The sequence below is a fragment of the Panthera pardus genome, unplaced genomic scaffold (genome assembly GCF_024362965.1).
Source record: "Panthera pardus isolate Hobbes unplaced genomic scaffold, ASM2436296v1 HiC_scaffold_5, whole genome shotgun sequence".
Taxonomy (NCBI): Eukaryota; Metazoa; Chordata; class Mammalia; order Carnivora; family Felidae; genus Panthera; species Panthera pardus.
This window is the reverse complement of record NW_026526980.1, coordinates 8,431,162-8,446,178: the sequence shown is the minus strand read 5'-3', so window position 1 is coordinate 8,446,178 and position 15,017 is coordinate 8,431,162. Positions and strand designations below refer to the sequence as shown.

Here is a 15,017-nt window from a genome sequence, read left to right as displayed (position 1 = left end):
CCCCCCCCCCCCAAGGTAACTGTTACTGTGACTTCTGTCACCTTCAGTTTTGGCTCTTGTTAGACTTCATAAAAATTATGTCCATATATTCATATTTTTCTCATAAGCTCCCTTTCTCACAATCTAGTTCCGATTGAACAAGATTTAGTTAAGAGCATAGATTCTAGAATAGGGGCGCCTGTGTTTAAATCCCGGCTCTGCCACTCACTAGCTGTGTGACCTTGAGCAAGCTACTTAACCTCTCTGTGCCTCTGGTTCTTCATCTGCAAAAGCCAATGACAGTAACTGTGACCTATCTCATAGGCTGATGTGAAGATTAAATGAACTATTGAACATGCAGGGCTTAGAACAGAGCCTGGTACTTAGCCAAAGCTCACTAAGTGAAGGAGCGCCTGGGTGGCTCAGATGGTTAAGCGCCTGACTCTTGATTTCAGCCCAGGTCATGAGTTCACAGTTTATGAGTTTGAGCCCAAGTCGGGTTCCACACTGCCAGTGGGGAGCCTTCTCAGGATTCTCCCTCTCTCCCTCTGTCTATGCCCCTCGCCTGCTTGTGCTCTCTAAATAAATTAAAACTAAATAAGTAAATAAATAACTCAATAACTCAGCATAAACTATTCTCATCATCGTGCATAAAACCGGATGTTAGACATTGCAACTATATACGTTTTTTTTGCATGCACATGGAAAATAATATATAACTATTAAAATTATTATTAGTAGTATTTTAAATTTTAGAGTGAGAGAGCATGAGTGGGGGAGAGGGGCAGAGGGAAAAAGAAAGAATCGTAAGCAGTCTCCGTGCTCAGCACGGAGCCCGATGTGGGGCTCAATCCCATGACCCTGGGATGAAATCCCACGACCTGAGCTGAAATCAACAGTCAGACTTTTAACTGACCGAGCCACCCAGGCGCCTCTGTGACTATTAAAATTAAAATCATAATCTGAGTGGCATCTAGAATCACTTTGTTGTGCTTCATGGATCATGGACTGCATCTACTGTGCTTCATGCAGGGCTGGGTATGCCAGAAGCTTGGAAAACAGACATTTGCAGTTGTGGGGCCTCTTCTTAGCCTCTATTTGAATAGCACTTTGGGTCAAGGCACAGACCTCCTTTAACAGGAACACACATATTCTCTTTTTTTTTAAATCTTCACCATCTATGGGATAGGGTCGGTGTTACTACCTACACTTTCCAACAGAGGCAAACGAGTTTCTCAAAGTGCTTGGGAACCCAGGCCATGACCCAGGAGGGCTTACTCCAGGAATGCAAGGCTCGTTCACTCTTCAAAAATCAGTCAATATGACAGTCTAAAGGAGAAAAACCACACCACCAATCCAGAGGTGCAGAAAAAAGCATTTGACAAAACTTAGTATCTGTTCATGAGAAAGTATCTCAGCAAACTAGGAAAAGGAGGGACTTTCATCAACCTGGTATAAGGAATGTCCAAAAAATCTATAACATCAGATTTGATAGTGATAGTGACAGGTTGAATCCTTGCCCCCTAAGACGAGTAACAAGGTAAGGGTGTCTCCTCTTACCACCCTTGTTCAACATCATATGTACTAGAGGTCCTAGCCAGTGTAATAAGGCAAGAAAATGAAACTGGGGCATCTCCAAGTTGTGAGCTTTACCTGTTGGACAACCTTGGTCTTCTTTCAACAAATCCCTTTGCCTCAGCAGGGTCGAGCCCTTGCTTTCCTCCTCGGGTGTTTTGGGGGCATCGTAAAAAGAACAGCACCCATCCCAGTGCCGTTGATCTTTGGGGAGGGGTGAGAGGATTTTTCATCTTATAAATGGATCTGGTCTTGAGATACAGGAGTTCTCCTGTCTCCTTACGCTTGGGAGAGGGCAGCAGAAAAGGGCTTTGCCAGTCCTAAAGCTGTATATAATTGCTACGTGACTATGAGGTGCAAATAGTCCTGAGGGTGTGAATCAGCAGCTAATGGGCTGTATCCAGCCTTCAGATAACTTTGGTTTGGTCCACACAGAGTTTTCAGGATACTTGAAGTAGTTGTCAACTTTTTTTTAAATGTTTATTTTATTTATTTTATGTTTTTTGAGAGAGAGAGAGTTACAAGCAGGGAAGGGGCAGAGAGAGAGAGAGACACAGAACTGGATACAGGCTGCAGGCTCTGAGCTGTCAGCACAGAGCCCGACGCAGGGCTCGAACTCATGAACCGTGAGATCGTGACCTGAGCTGAAGTCAGACACAACCGACTTAGGTTCTTGTGAAAATATCGGAACATCTGCCAACACTGGACCTGTGTTCCCACATGTCAACCATCCGTTTAGAGAGGGCATGAGTTTCCCAGGACTGGGGGCACTCATTTGTGTTCACTGCCTGGCCCTTGGGTCTGACTTGTCAACCTCTGGGATAGCTACCTCCAAGAGTGATGTGAGTCAGGAATGGAGAACTCCGTTCTGGAAGTTCCTGAGGACAGGGATCCAGGTGTGCCTGGGAGACACTCCTCAAGCTAGAGGGTCTCAGGTAGAAGTGCCCCCAAGTTACTGACAGAGCAGGTCAAACCCTACAAGTATGACCCAAGCTGGACCACTGCAGACCTGGGGCTGCCATTACCTTCAACAACCAGCAGAGGGAGCCTTGCAAAGATGGCTACATGGACATGTAATCTCCGGTTGTGACGCGATGGTTCCTGGAGTTAGATATGTGTCCTTGTTTAGAAAAACAAACAAACAAACAAAAACATTTCTTTGTGGTCTCCCTTGATGGAAAAGTTAACAGTGATGATTCACATACCTTTTTAAGGAAGTTGAACATCACAAAGTTGCAGCATTCATGGCATTTGGGGGTGCTTTGGGTTGCAAAAAACCCCCACGTAGCAACCAATTAAAGCGGCTTAAACAATAGGAGTTTATTATCTCACGTAACAAGAAGAGAACAGGTGGACGATTTCAGGGTTAGTTAATCCAGCAGCTCAAAAACAGACCCCTCTGGGATTTTCTCGGCTTCTCCCTCATGGTTACAAGATGGCAGCCATAGCTCCAGATATCATGTCTTCATGCGATGATAGCGGAACGCATGAAGGAAGTGGAAGGCTAGGTTCTTTTTTCCATGTCTCTTTTTTTTACCCGGGAGAAAAATCTTTTCCAGGAATTCCTCAGCAGGCATCCCCTTACGTCTCATTAATTAAAACTTGGTCACATGCCGACCTCTAAACCCAGGGTTGGCAAACAGGACCGGGACCTTCATAATTGGTTCAGACTATTCCTGGCTTTTTCCTGGAGCTGAGGGAGCTCCCACAAGCCCATTTTTTTTTCTGAATACTGGAATGAAATGAAATTCCATTAGCGAAGGGGAAGGGAAAGTCACAGGTAAGCACTCCCACAGTGCTCTTAAAATACATGTGTGTAAGTTAAAAAAAAAAAAAACTTTAATATTTTATGTTCATTCTAGAAAAAATAAAAACATATACCAGCACCCATAATCCTTTCACCCAGAGGTCACCACCATTAACCTTTGGTATGCAGCCTTTCGTGTGGTAACTGAGCTGAAAGTCTTGAAATGAAGGGAGTTTTGAGTGTCTGAAAATAACTGATTCCAGAAAAAAAAGGTCACTTAAAACAGGGACCAAAGTTTCACTGGAAGGGGTGGGGGGGGGGGGGGGGAGACGTTTTGACTGGGCTGGGGCAATGACATTGCAAATTGTAAATTTATTTTATCTGCGTACGGTAGGAATTTGGCTATAATTGGAACTAGATGCCAATTCTTACATTGAGTATAAAATTAAGGGCTGATTTTTTTTAATGTTTATTTATTTTTGAGAGAGAGAGAGAACAGGGAAGGGGCAGAGAGAGAGGGAGACAAAGGATCCGAAGTGGGCTTTGTGCTGACAGCAGACAGCCCAATGCAGGGTTGGAACTCACGAACTGTGAGATCATGACCTGAGCTGAAGTCGAACGCTTATCGGACTGAGCCCACCCAGGCGCCCCAGGGTTGATATTTTTTAACCTTTTTTTTTCTCTTTGGACAAAATCACGTGAGAGCATATCGCAGCTTTCCTCACGTCGTGTTTGATCTCTGCAGCACCAGCTGAAGAGGATAATTTTTGCAGACTTATTAGAGTTTTCCCAAGTGTTCTTTTGTTTCGTTGTTTTTAAAATACTACCATGTTGTCGTTCGCGGTGACTCTGTGGTCACAATTTAATTGTGAACGGACGTGACTTCCTTCGTGGCCTTCCTTCGTGGCTCATTGACCTCGCGACACATTGCACCTTTAGGGAAATTGCCTGTTGTGCATGGCTGCTGCTTTGTTGTGTGTGTGTGTGTGGATGATGGTGGGTGCTGACACCCAGTCATCGGCAAGATAAAGCTGCTGAGTTGGATAAGAGGCAGTGATGGGGACCAGAGAGGGCTGCTTCAGTGGGGTCTGGTTTCCTAAGTGGTGAACTCATCGAAGAATAGTTCTGTGTCGGGATCATTTGGCTTCCACAGACAACCTCCCGACTGTGGGGCACGGTAATACTCGATGACGGGGATCCCCATGTCAATACATTCCATTCCCTGCGGGCTCTACATTTTGACACAAAATCACATAGTGAGATGGAAAATGACTTAGAAGCGTTGGCACATTTTAACCCCCAAGGGAAATCCATTAACTGTGAGCACGCCCATCCGTAAAACATAAACTATTGAGTGCAAATGTTAATCAGCAGTTGCTACTGAGGCATTCATTTTGGCATTACCTGGTCCTTTCTGGAAAACTGGCAATGATAGACTCCAATGAAACAGATCATGGGAAAAAAGTGGAAGCTTTGGGAAAAAAAAACCTTCTTCTCTCTAAAGGGGAAATTCGGTTTTTGCAAAGGAAGGTGTAGGCCCAGTTTGTGACTCCGTTGATGAATATTGCTGTCCCAGTCTGTAAGGTCATTTGGCCGGGAGCCACAAGGAGCTTTCTGTCTTTTATTTTTGGTTTGTTTTAATGTTTATTTACTTTTGAGAGACAGAGAGAGACAGAGAATGAGCAGGGGAGGAGCAGAGAGAGAGGGAGAAACAGAATCAGAAGCAGGCTCCAGGCTCCGAGCTGTCAGCACAGAGCCCGACGCGGGGCTTGAACCCACGAACCGTGAGATCATGACCAGAGCCAAAATTGGGCGCTTAACCACCTGAACCACCCAGGCGCCCCGAGCTTTCTGTCTTGTTGGAGACATAAAGCAAGCAACTGTGGCTTCCTCCTCCACAAGGTTTTTGTAGAACAAGATGGGGTGTGAAGAGGTGGGTTGGGATGGATAACACATGCGGTGAATGTAGAATGTAATCTTTGAATGTGTTACATGAGTGATCCCTTAAGTTCCTGAGGACCCATCAACTGCCTAAGAGCCAGACTGTATCCTTGTCTGCCTATTCATTTCTGTATCTCCAGCATACCTACTGGTGCCCAGCATATAGAAGCTGCTCAGTTAATACTTGTTGATAATGAATGGATGTACTTAATCACTAACTCTTCCCCAGATTCTCCTTTCTAAATGTGCTAATCCCCCTTCACTATGTCTAGATATGTGTTGGGGACCCTACTTACAGCTTCTCCTTGAAGGTGGTTGCAACTGGAGGCTTCTGAGCTGCCCTGGCTACCCTCCATGACTGGTAGCTGACATCCGAGACCTTCCTAACCATGGTTGGAATTCACTTCACTGCTCTCTTGGTGGATTCCTTGGCCCTGGTTTCATGCCTTCCTCTTCCTTGATTTGCTGTGCTGTTTAAATGGAGCACCTTTTCTAGTGCCTTCTCAAGAAAGGATGTGTATGAGGCAGATTGAGATCCTGCATATCTCATCTGAAGACTTGATACTTCTCTAATATGTGACGGCTAGTTTAGCTGGGTTTAAAATTTCAAGCAACAAATAGTTTTCTTTCAGAATTTTGAAGGCATTGCTTCACAGTCTTCTAGCTTGTGTCATTTTTGAGAAGATAAAAGCCAATTGGAGTCTTAATCGTTCGTGTGTGACCAATTTATTCCCCTCCTTCTCTGGAGGCTTTTAGACGCTTCTTTATCCCCCTGTTCATGATGATGGGATTTGTCATGGATCTGTTTTCACCCATTGTGCTGGAGACTTCATGGACCCTCTTAATCTGTAAACTCATGGCCTTAAGTTCTGGGACATTTTCGTGAATTACTTCCTTGATGATTTATTTTTTTCTCTGTATTCGCTGTTCTGCTTCTCTAGAAGTTTTCTCATGTCCAGAATTGAACTCTGGCACTATCCCTTTTTCATCTTCTTAGCCTTTTCTGGACACTTTCCTCAACTTTGTCTTACAAACCTTCCATTAAATTTTAATTTCTGTTTGTGTGTGTGTGTGTGTGTGTGTGTGTGTGTGTAATTTCTAAGAACTCTATTTTGTTTCCTGAATATTTCTTTCTTATAGCATTTTTTCCCCATGTGATGTGATGTCCTTTTCCTTGGAGGATTCGTCTCCATGTTGAGTCTGTTCCCTCCAGGATGGTTCTTTTCCTATTGACTTATTTCCATTTCTGTCTGACATATTAATAGCTTTCTTCAGAAGTTTGCTGATTCTTGGCTATCCATGCATCAGGGATGCATCAGTGCATGGGCACCACAGCAGTGATGGGCGCTCTGAACTTGCACAAATAGCTTGCTGGGGATGAGCTTGGCTCTTCCCTGGAGCACTTCCAATTGCTCTTTCCATCTTTCCTTGGGCTGATCAGATTTTTTCAGGGAAGATTTGTGTTGTCTTCTGCCTGGAGGGTCAAGATCTGTCCACAGTCATTTTGGTTGCTTGTGTGTGTGTGTTTGAGAGAGAGAGAGAGAGAGAGAGAGAGCACACGGGTGCGAGCAAGTAAGAGGGGGAGGGGCAGTAGGGGGAGAGAGAGAATCCCAAGCGGGCTCTGTGCCAACAGCAGAGCTCAACATGGGGCTCAATCCCATGAACCGTGAGATCATGACTTGAGCCAAAATCAAGAGTCAGATGCTTAACCCACTGAGCCGCCCAGGCGCCCCTGTGTACCAGTATTTTGAAACTGTAGTTAAGAGGCTAAGGGCTTCAAACTGTGGAGTGAAACTTGCACGTTTTCCTTTTCATATGGTCCCTGGTGCACCCCAGGCCAGGGACTCTCTGTTTAATGCTCTCCAGAGAATAAAATCTGCCCCTTTCTGTGGGCTGTGGGAAGGGCAGCCATTTGGCTGCAGGGAGTGTAGAAGGTATCTGGCTTTTCCAGCAGCTTCTCAAGCCGACTTTGAGCTCATCCTCATGTTTATGAGTGCTCCTTCACCCATTCTTCCAGAGACCCCCTGGTGCAGCTGGTTACTGAGGTTTGGCCAGTGGAGGGGGAGAGGGAGGTTCACAGGGGATTCTGGGATGAAATCACATTTCTTCCAGTCTTCTCCATTGTCAGCTCACACTTCTTCCCTGGGACTGCCATCACTCATCCTGTTTTCTGGCTTCCCAGATTTCGTTGCTATTTACTCTCTCTTCTCTGGTTCACCTGCTCCACGTGTGTTTGAAAAATCCCTTTACTGTCATTTCACTCAGGTTTGGGGAGGAAGGAGCCTTAAATGCATGTGTTCAACCCACTCTCCTTCAATGGAAACTCTCTCAAACCTTCTTTTCCAAAGTGGTGATAAGGATAATAGTGGATTTTTATTGTGTGCTTGCCCTATGCTTCCTGGGAATATTCTCTATCAATCCTTACCCCAAACCTACAAGGCAGACAGGATCAGATTAAGATCTTTAAAATGAAACCTTGGGGTGCCTGGGTGGCTCAGTTGGTTGAGCGTCCAACTTCAGCTCAGGTGGTGATCTCCCAGTTCGTGAGTTCGAGCCCCACATCAGGCTCACTGCTGTCAGCCCAGAGCCTGCTTCAGATCCTCTGTCTCCCTCTCTCTCTGTCCCTCCCTTGCTTGCACTGTCTCTGTCAAAGTAGATAAACGTTAAAAAAAAATAATAAAATCAAGCCTTGAAACTATTATAGTGCCCACATATGTAATCTAGAATACAAGCATTACTAAATTATAAAGCCAGGAAGGCCAACAAAGTTTTTATGTTTCCCCATAACATTTTCCTTGCTGGTTTTCATGAAACAGCAAATACTATACCCTTCCAAAATTTTTCATTATTTTTCCCTTCATTCCTTCCCGTGTGTGCATGTGCACATGGGTCTGTGGTTATGTGAGTTGTCGGATAATCCAACATGGGAAGCGGGTGCTAATATTAAATTTTTTTTTAATGTTTATTTATTTTTGAGAGAGAGAGGGGGAATGAATGAGCGGAGGAGGGGCAGGGAGAGGGAGACACAGAATCTGAAGCAAGCTTCAGGCTCTGAGCTGTCAGCACAGAGCCTGACGCAGGTCTCGAACCCACGAATCGTGAGATCATGACCTCCTGAGCTGAAGTCAGACGCTTAATCGACTGAGCCACCCAGGTGCCCCAAGCGGGTGTCATTATTAGCCTCCTTTTATAGCTGGGGAAACTGAGGCTCAGAGAGGAGAAGAACTTGTCAAAAGCTCCAAACATGTCAGAGCTGGATTTGAACTTGGGTTTATCTGACGCCCAAGCTGAAGGCTCGCCTGGTCAGTGGGGGGCTCCAGCTGCTGCATTGAGCCCCCGACTGTACCCCCATGGAAGGCTGTTTGCTCCTAGACGGTCAGGGTGTTGAAGCCTGGGCTGCCTAGGACAGTTTGTTGACTGGGGCAAATTAACACAATAAATGTGGGGAAAACACCACCCTTGACGTAGCACTTTGGGTCTCCCGCCTCCCCTGCAGTGGTTTGCAGGTGGGGGTAGGGGGGAAGAGTGTGGAGGGCGCATAGAATTTCATTCTCATGTGCTGAGTACAGCCCTCAGGATGTGTTACCCCGTGCAAGATCGCGTCTGGACGCGTTTTGTCCTCGTGTAATTAGCACCAAACGGCCACTCTCAGGGGATTAGAAAAGAAACAACAGCCAGCTGGCCTCTGTCAGCTCAAGCCCTCTTTAAGCTGGAGAGCCATCTGGGAGGTGGGGTGACCTAACCTCTAGGCTCTCTTGCTTTGCAAGTTCCCACACTCAGTCGCATCGCTCTGTCTGTGGTTGGCGGGCCCTGGGGGGTGGGGGGCAGCTCAGGGTCACCAACCCCCCCCCACCAAGGGCTGCTCTGTGAACTTGGCAGAGAGAGGAAGGGCACCCATGTCCCCTCCACCCCCCGCCCCTGCCCTGGCTCACTGCTCTGTAAAGCCTGCACGGCTCGGCCCTCTCCAGCACCACGCAGGGCAGCACCCTGCCTCAGGACAGCCTCCCCGTTAGACAAAAAGGAGACTCAGCGTACCAGGTGACTTGGCCCTCCAGCCCTTGTGCAGCTGGAGACGTCACCCTCTGCCATCCTCAAAACACTGACTTTCGTCGGCGGTGGTGTGGTACCAGAGTGCCGTTGCCCCCGTTTAACAGACCAGGAAACTGAGGCCCCAGGAGGCTAAGGGACTAGCTTGGGCCTTCCCATTAGAAAGGGCCGGACCTGGCCTAATACCCCGTCCTCTTGGGACAGAATCACTGCCGTCTAGACGGCTTGGCAGGCTCACTATTTTGGATGACATTGATGATGGCCCTGGTGACGATCCTAGCGAGCGCTGCGTTCTCCAACATGCCGTGGGTTAATTGTCAGCTTTGTGCATCCAGTCTGACATCACTGTTTCCATATCCTTGAAGGGTATGGATTTTTATCCTTCTTCTCCTCAAAAGAACAGTGTTTTGCCCAAGAGGCGGGACCAGGAAGTCATGTCAAGTCGTTTTGCTCCAGAGACCGTGTTCCTACAACGCCCCCCAAGAGAGGGGACCGGATGCGTGGTCTTCGGAGATTTTGTCGCGGCTCTGTGTCTGGCCTGGCAGGGCGGTGGGGGGTGGCTCCTTCTGCCTGACTCGGTCCTCACTGACACGCCGTGACAAAGCAAGGTCGGTGCTGAGTTGTCATGGGCAGTTCACGTTCTTTGCCAGGAAATGAGGAAGCATAGAGGATCGTCCGATGAGCCTTTTAGGGACCGCCCTTTGGTGTCTTGCACGGAGGGGAGAGAGCTAGGGAGAGTTTGTTTATTTTTTAACAAGCAGTAAATACTGAGTTGAAGGAGCAGGCATGCTCAAGGGACTTGGGGAGCTCTGGCTGATAATCGCTGATGAGAAATGCACGCTCCGGCCTCCTCCTCCCTCTCTGTCCTCCCAACCCCAGAGGAAATCCCTGGTTGCCTTTGATTCAACAGTGTTAACCGAGGCCCCGCTGTGGGGGGGTGGGGACACACAAGGGGAGGGAGACCCAGGTATTCATCAAATCATTGCACAAACACATGTGCTATGTAAGGGACTTCCAGGGGGACGCCTGGGTGGCTCAGTCGGTTAAGCCTCCGACTCTCGATCTCAGCTCCGGTCGTGATCTCGCGGTTGGTGGGACCGAGCCTTGTGCTGGGCTCTGTGCTGACCGTGAAAATATCGGTCTTCCCGTGTCCCACCCGCCAACTGGCCACGTCTGCTGTTAAAGATGCCAGAGCCTGCTTCGGATTCTGTGTCTCCCTCTCTCTCTGTCCTTCCCCTGCTCACCCTCTATCTCTCTCTCAAAACAAATAAAGATGAAAAATTTTCTTAAAAAATTAAAAAAGAAAAGATGCCAGACCTGGGGCACCTGGGTGGCTCAGTCAGTTAAGCATGTGACTCTTGATTCCGGCTCTGGTCGTGATCTCACAGTTCGTGGGTTCAAGCCCCACGTCAGGCTCTGCACTGGCATTGAGGATTCCCTCCCTCTCTCCCCTTTTCTCTGCTCCTCCCTGCTCGCTTCCTCTCTGTCAAAATAAGTAAACAAACAAAAAGATGCCAGAGCTTTGGGTAGGTCTGGAAAATTCCTGCTGGGTCCTGCATAAACCCTCAGAGTATGTCTCTTCCCACTCAGAATCTCTTGCTGCCCACTCTGCTGGGGGAGAAAGAAGGTGGCAGATCAAGACCAGAGAAAGAGAAGGGCCCTGACCTCCAGGGTGGTGGGTTCGGGCATCAGCTCCTGAGCTGGGTTCAAATCCCTGTTCTGCCGATGCACCCACTCCTTTGTGCCCCAGTTTCCTCTCTTGCCCCGTGAGGCTAATCACTGTGCCCGCCCCAGTTGTTGCAGGGGTTCACAAGTGCACGGGGAACACGGTGCCTGTTCGCAGCGGGTGTGATAAGTGTTAGCTGTCATGCCAGGACCCGCAGTTGAGGCCCAGCACTGACATTCACCGTGGGTCTGGAATCCTCTGACAACCGCCTTCACACGTGGCACTAGGGGGGCTACTTCTCTTCTGCACACGGTGGGGCCTGTGTCCTCCCTTCTTGACTGGCTGCGGTGAGGGGCGGCGGGGTGGGTAGTGGTGACCCTACAGGGACACGGGCTTGGCCGCTGCCCTCTCGCTGGGTCCCACAGCAGCCTGGCATGGGAAGGAAAAGAAGCAGTGAGCCTGGGTCTGTTTTCTCCTTTTATGGTCAGCCTGCAGGCCTCTGGCTTCCCAGCGATAAACCACAAGCTTGTGTTTGGGATCAGGCCGAAATAGCTGGTCTGTGGGGGGCTGGGCATCCCCTGAGAATCTTCAGGCCAGCTTCGGGGGAGGGACCTCTGGAGCCCATCATCTGCTCGGAAATCTCACTCGCAGACTTGCATGCCCAAGGCCGGACCCCGAGGGTGGGGGAAGGAGGGGAGGGAGGGGTGTGCAGGGGTGCGTGTGAGGTGAGGGGAACGCCGGTCTCTGGGCTGAGCGACCTTGGCATGCCAGCCCCGGCCCTGCAGATCTCTGCTCCCGGACGGTGTCCCTTCCATCTCTGACCTACTGTGGCCCAGGCCCCCTGCTTGAGATGCTCTGCTTTTTTGGTGTCTCCTCTTGGGGAAACGCTACACGTCTTTCTCCACGTAGCACAGAATCGCTTCAGCTGAGAAGACTTGTTGGCTCTCAGGCAGCTGCCAAGCTAGTTGTCTTACACAGCATTTTGGGCAAATACCCGTCGTAGGCTCTGCTCGCTTTATGTATTTATTTTTTTTTAATGTTTTAAATGGGTATTCATTTTTTGAGAGAGAGAAACAGAGTGTGAGCAGGGGAGGGGCAGAGAGAGAGGGAGACACAGAATCCGAAGCAGGCTCCAGGCTCCGAGCCGTCAGCACAGAGCCCGCCGCGGGGTCTGAACTCGTGAACCGTGAGATCATGACCTGAACCAAAGTCAGACGCTTAACCGACTGAGCCACCCAGGTGCCCCCAGCATTTCCTCCCTTCCTGAAGTCATTGCTCTACCCATCTGACTCCCACACTGGATCATCAGTCTCTCAAAAGCACACTGAGTAGGTCTTAGTGAACTTCAGGTTTCCGGTGGCTGGCACACAGTCGGGGGTCAGGACTTGTTTGCCAAGGGGTTATGTGAACACAGACATAAGTGTTTCCCATTGCTTCGGTCTCAACTGCCTTAGAGAGAGCGAGATGCCAATCAGTTAGCATTTCTTGAGTACCTCCTATGTGTCCGGCGTTGTTCCCGGCACCCGGAATCACGGCCAGCCCTTGACCTCCAGCAGCTCACAGGCTAGTAGGAGAAGCGTGAAAAGCAGTTTTGAAACCTCCGAAAAATGAATAGCTCTGTTGAAGGAGTCCAATCTCTTAATTCAGAGATGGTGTAAAATTAGCATAGTGTTTTTAAAAAGTTTATTGTGGTATGCTTTATTTATTTTTAAAACGTTTATTTATATTGAGAGAGAGAGAGAGCATGTGTGTATGGACTCACATGAACATGAGCAGGGGAGGGGCAGAGAGAGAGGGAGAGGGAGGGAGAGAGTCCCAAGCAGGCTCCAAGCTGTCAGCGTGGAGCCCAACTCGGGGCTCCGTCCCATGAACCGCAAGATCTTGACCCGAGCTGAAACCAAGAGTCGGACACTTAACCAACTGAGCCGCCCAGGTGCCCCACAGCACCATCTAATTTTATATTTCTCTCACCCCAAGAAGAAATTGTGTGCCCAGGGTAGTCACCTCCCAGTCCCGCCTCCAGTTCCACGGGATGCCTCGTCTACTTTCTGTGTCTCTCTTCTGGAAATATCCTATCCGTGGAATGAATGAGACACTATGTGGTCCTGTGTGCCTGGCTTCTTGCCCTGAGCGTCATGGCTTCCTTCAGGCTTTATCCACGTTGTGTCCAGTCAGGGCTTTATTTCTTCTTTATGGCTGAGCGATACTCCACTGTATGGATGCACCGCATTTTGTGTATCCATTTAGCAGTCGACAGATGTCTTTATTGTCTCTACTTTGGGGCTATTATAAATAATATAAAGTAGCATAAGTTTTACTAAGGCGGAAGAGAAAAATTCTGCCTGTTACATCATACATGGCCCATTACTATTCCAGATAACCTGTACTCTTCCCCGCTAAGAAGTATTGAGGTTGAAACAATGATCACAGTGAAATTAAGTGCTACAGCGGAGGGAACTTTTGGACTGTCACAGCCAGGGCCACCACTAGGCCATGTGGTGCCCTTATAGAAATAGAAAAAGGCACCCCTTTCTCAAGGTACTTTTCCTTCATCTGCTGCCACATTGTTTTAATAAATACACAAATCTATAATGACCAGTGTGAATGGTTCCCCTTAGAGTTATGCAGTGTACAACTTCAACCACTGCCCCTGGCAGCCCCAGACGGGGCATGCAGTTGAAAGGCTTCCAACTTAAGTGCAGGGAGGTACAGTGTCAGAGAAAATCATATAGGAGGTGACTTTCAAGGTGCCATTTCAAGAATGGATTGGGGTGTGTACCCCAAAGAATTGAAAAGGAGCACTCAAGTGAAAATTTGTGCTTGGATGTTCAGAGCAGTACTATTTACAACAGCTCAAAGGTAGAAACAACCCAAATGCCATTCAGTGGATGAATGGATACACAAAATATGCTCTATTCGTACAGCGGAATGTTATTCAGTCCTAAAAAGGAATGGGATTCTGATATATATCACAACAGGGGTGAACTTCGCAAACATCATGCTAAATGAGAGAAGCCAGACACAGGAGGCTCCATACTGTACCGTTGTATTTATGTGAAGTCACTGCCAGCAGGTGTGGGAGGTATGGCGTGAAGGGTGCCTCCTGAATGGGTAGGGGTTTTATTTGGGGCTGGTAAGAATGTTTTGGAACTAGATGTGCACAATGCTGCGAATGGACCACATGCCCCCGAATCATTCGCTTCATTCGGTTAATTTTGTATTATGTGAATTTCACCTCAATGGGAAAAAGAAGAAGAAAGAGAACGGATCAGGCAGGAAGAGGGAGGCGTGAGCAGAAGAAGCAGTGAGTGCAGAGCTCGGAGGGGACCCTGCTCCCCGCGTTCAGAGGGCTCTGCTCTGTTGTGTCAGATACAAGCCCAGGCTCAGGAAGGAGGCGGGACGAGCCAGGAAGTCGCGGGTCCGTACGCGGTGCCCGTTTCAAGCCCTCTTGGTGCCCGTACCAGTCGCTCTATCAGCTTCCCACGCCTGGAGGCCGTGTGTTTCCGATGGGAATGTCTCCGGCCAGAGGTCCCCGGCAGCCCCCAGCGTGGAGCCTCCCTGGAAGCTTCTAAGCCTTCCCCTAGGACCTGCTGCCTCTCTCCTGGGGACCTTGCGGGGGAAAGGCCCCAGGACGGGCATCTGACCCTATAAATCTCCCAGGGCTGCCGGGAAAGTCTGCCTTTTCCCCTGAAACAGATGCATCGACATAGCCCCTCCGTCTGTCAGTCGCAGAATCGTTCCTGAAAATAGTGGAGGCTGTGCGGGCCAGCCCCAGGGCGGTCTCTCCCTGCCTGGCTCTGATCACAGGCTTCTTGGTTCCTCTCCTCCATGCCTGCTTCCTCAGTCAGTGTTTAATGGGTTTCCTACTTTGCTCTGTTCCCGAGCAGATTCTCCTCCTGGGGGGAAGTTGGAGGCACAGACATTCGTATTCCCTGATTGCAGAACAAGGAGCCCGTGGTCGTGTCAATGCCGGGCACCTCCCTCTGCCGATCTCCCAGATATAAGGAGGGGTGACCCTGACTTCGGTCTCTCTCCACAGTGCCCTGGGGAGGCTAAAGGTTT

The 15,017-nt window shown here is 48.8% G+C and overlaps 1 protein-coding gene across 4 annotated transcripts in view; it reads left to right on the top strand.

Annotated features, from left to right (window-relative positions):
- Positions 1-15,017, top strand: part of MYH11 (myosin heavy chain 11) — a 123,060-nt gene that overhangs the window by 26,917 nt on the left and 81,126 nt on the right. The gene's annotated exons all lie outside the window — the stretch shown is intronic.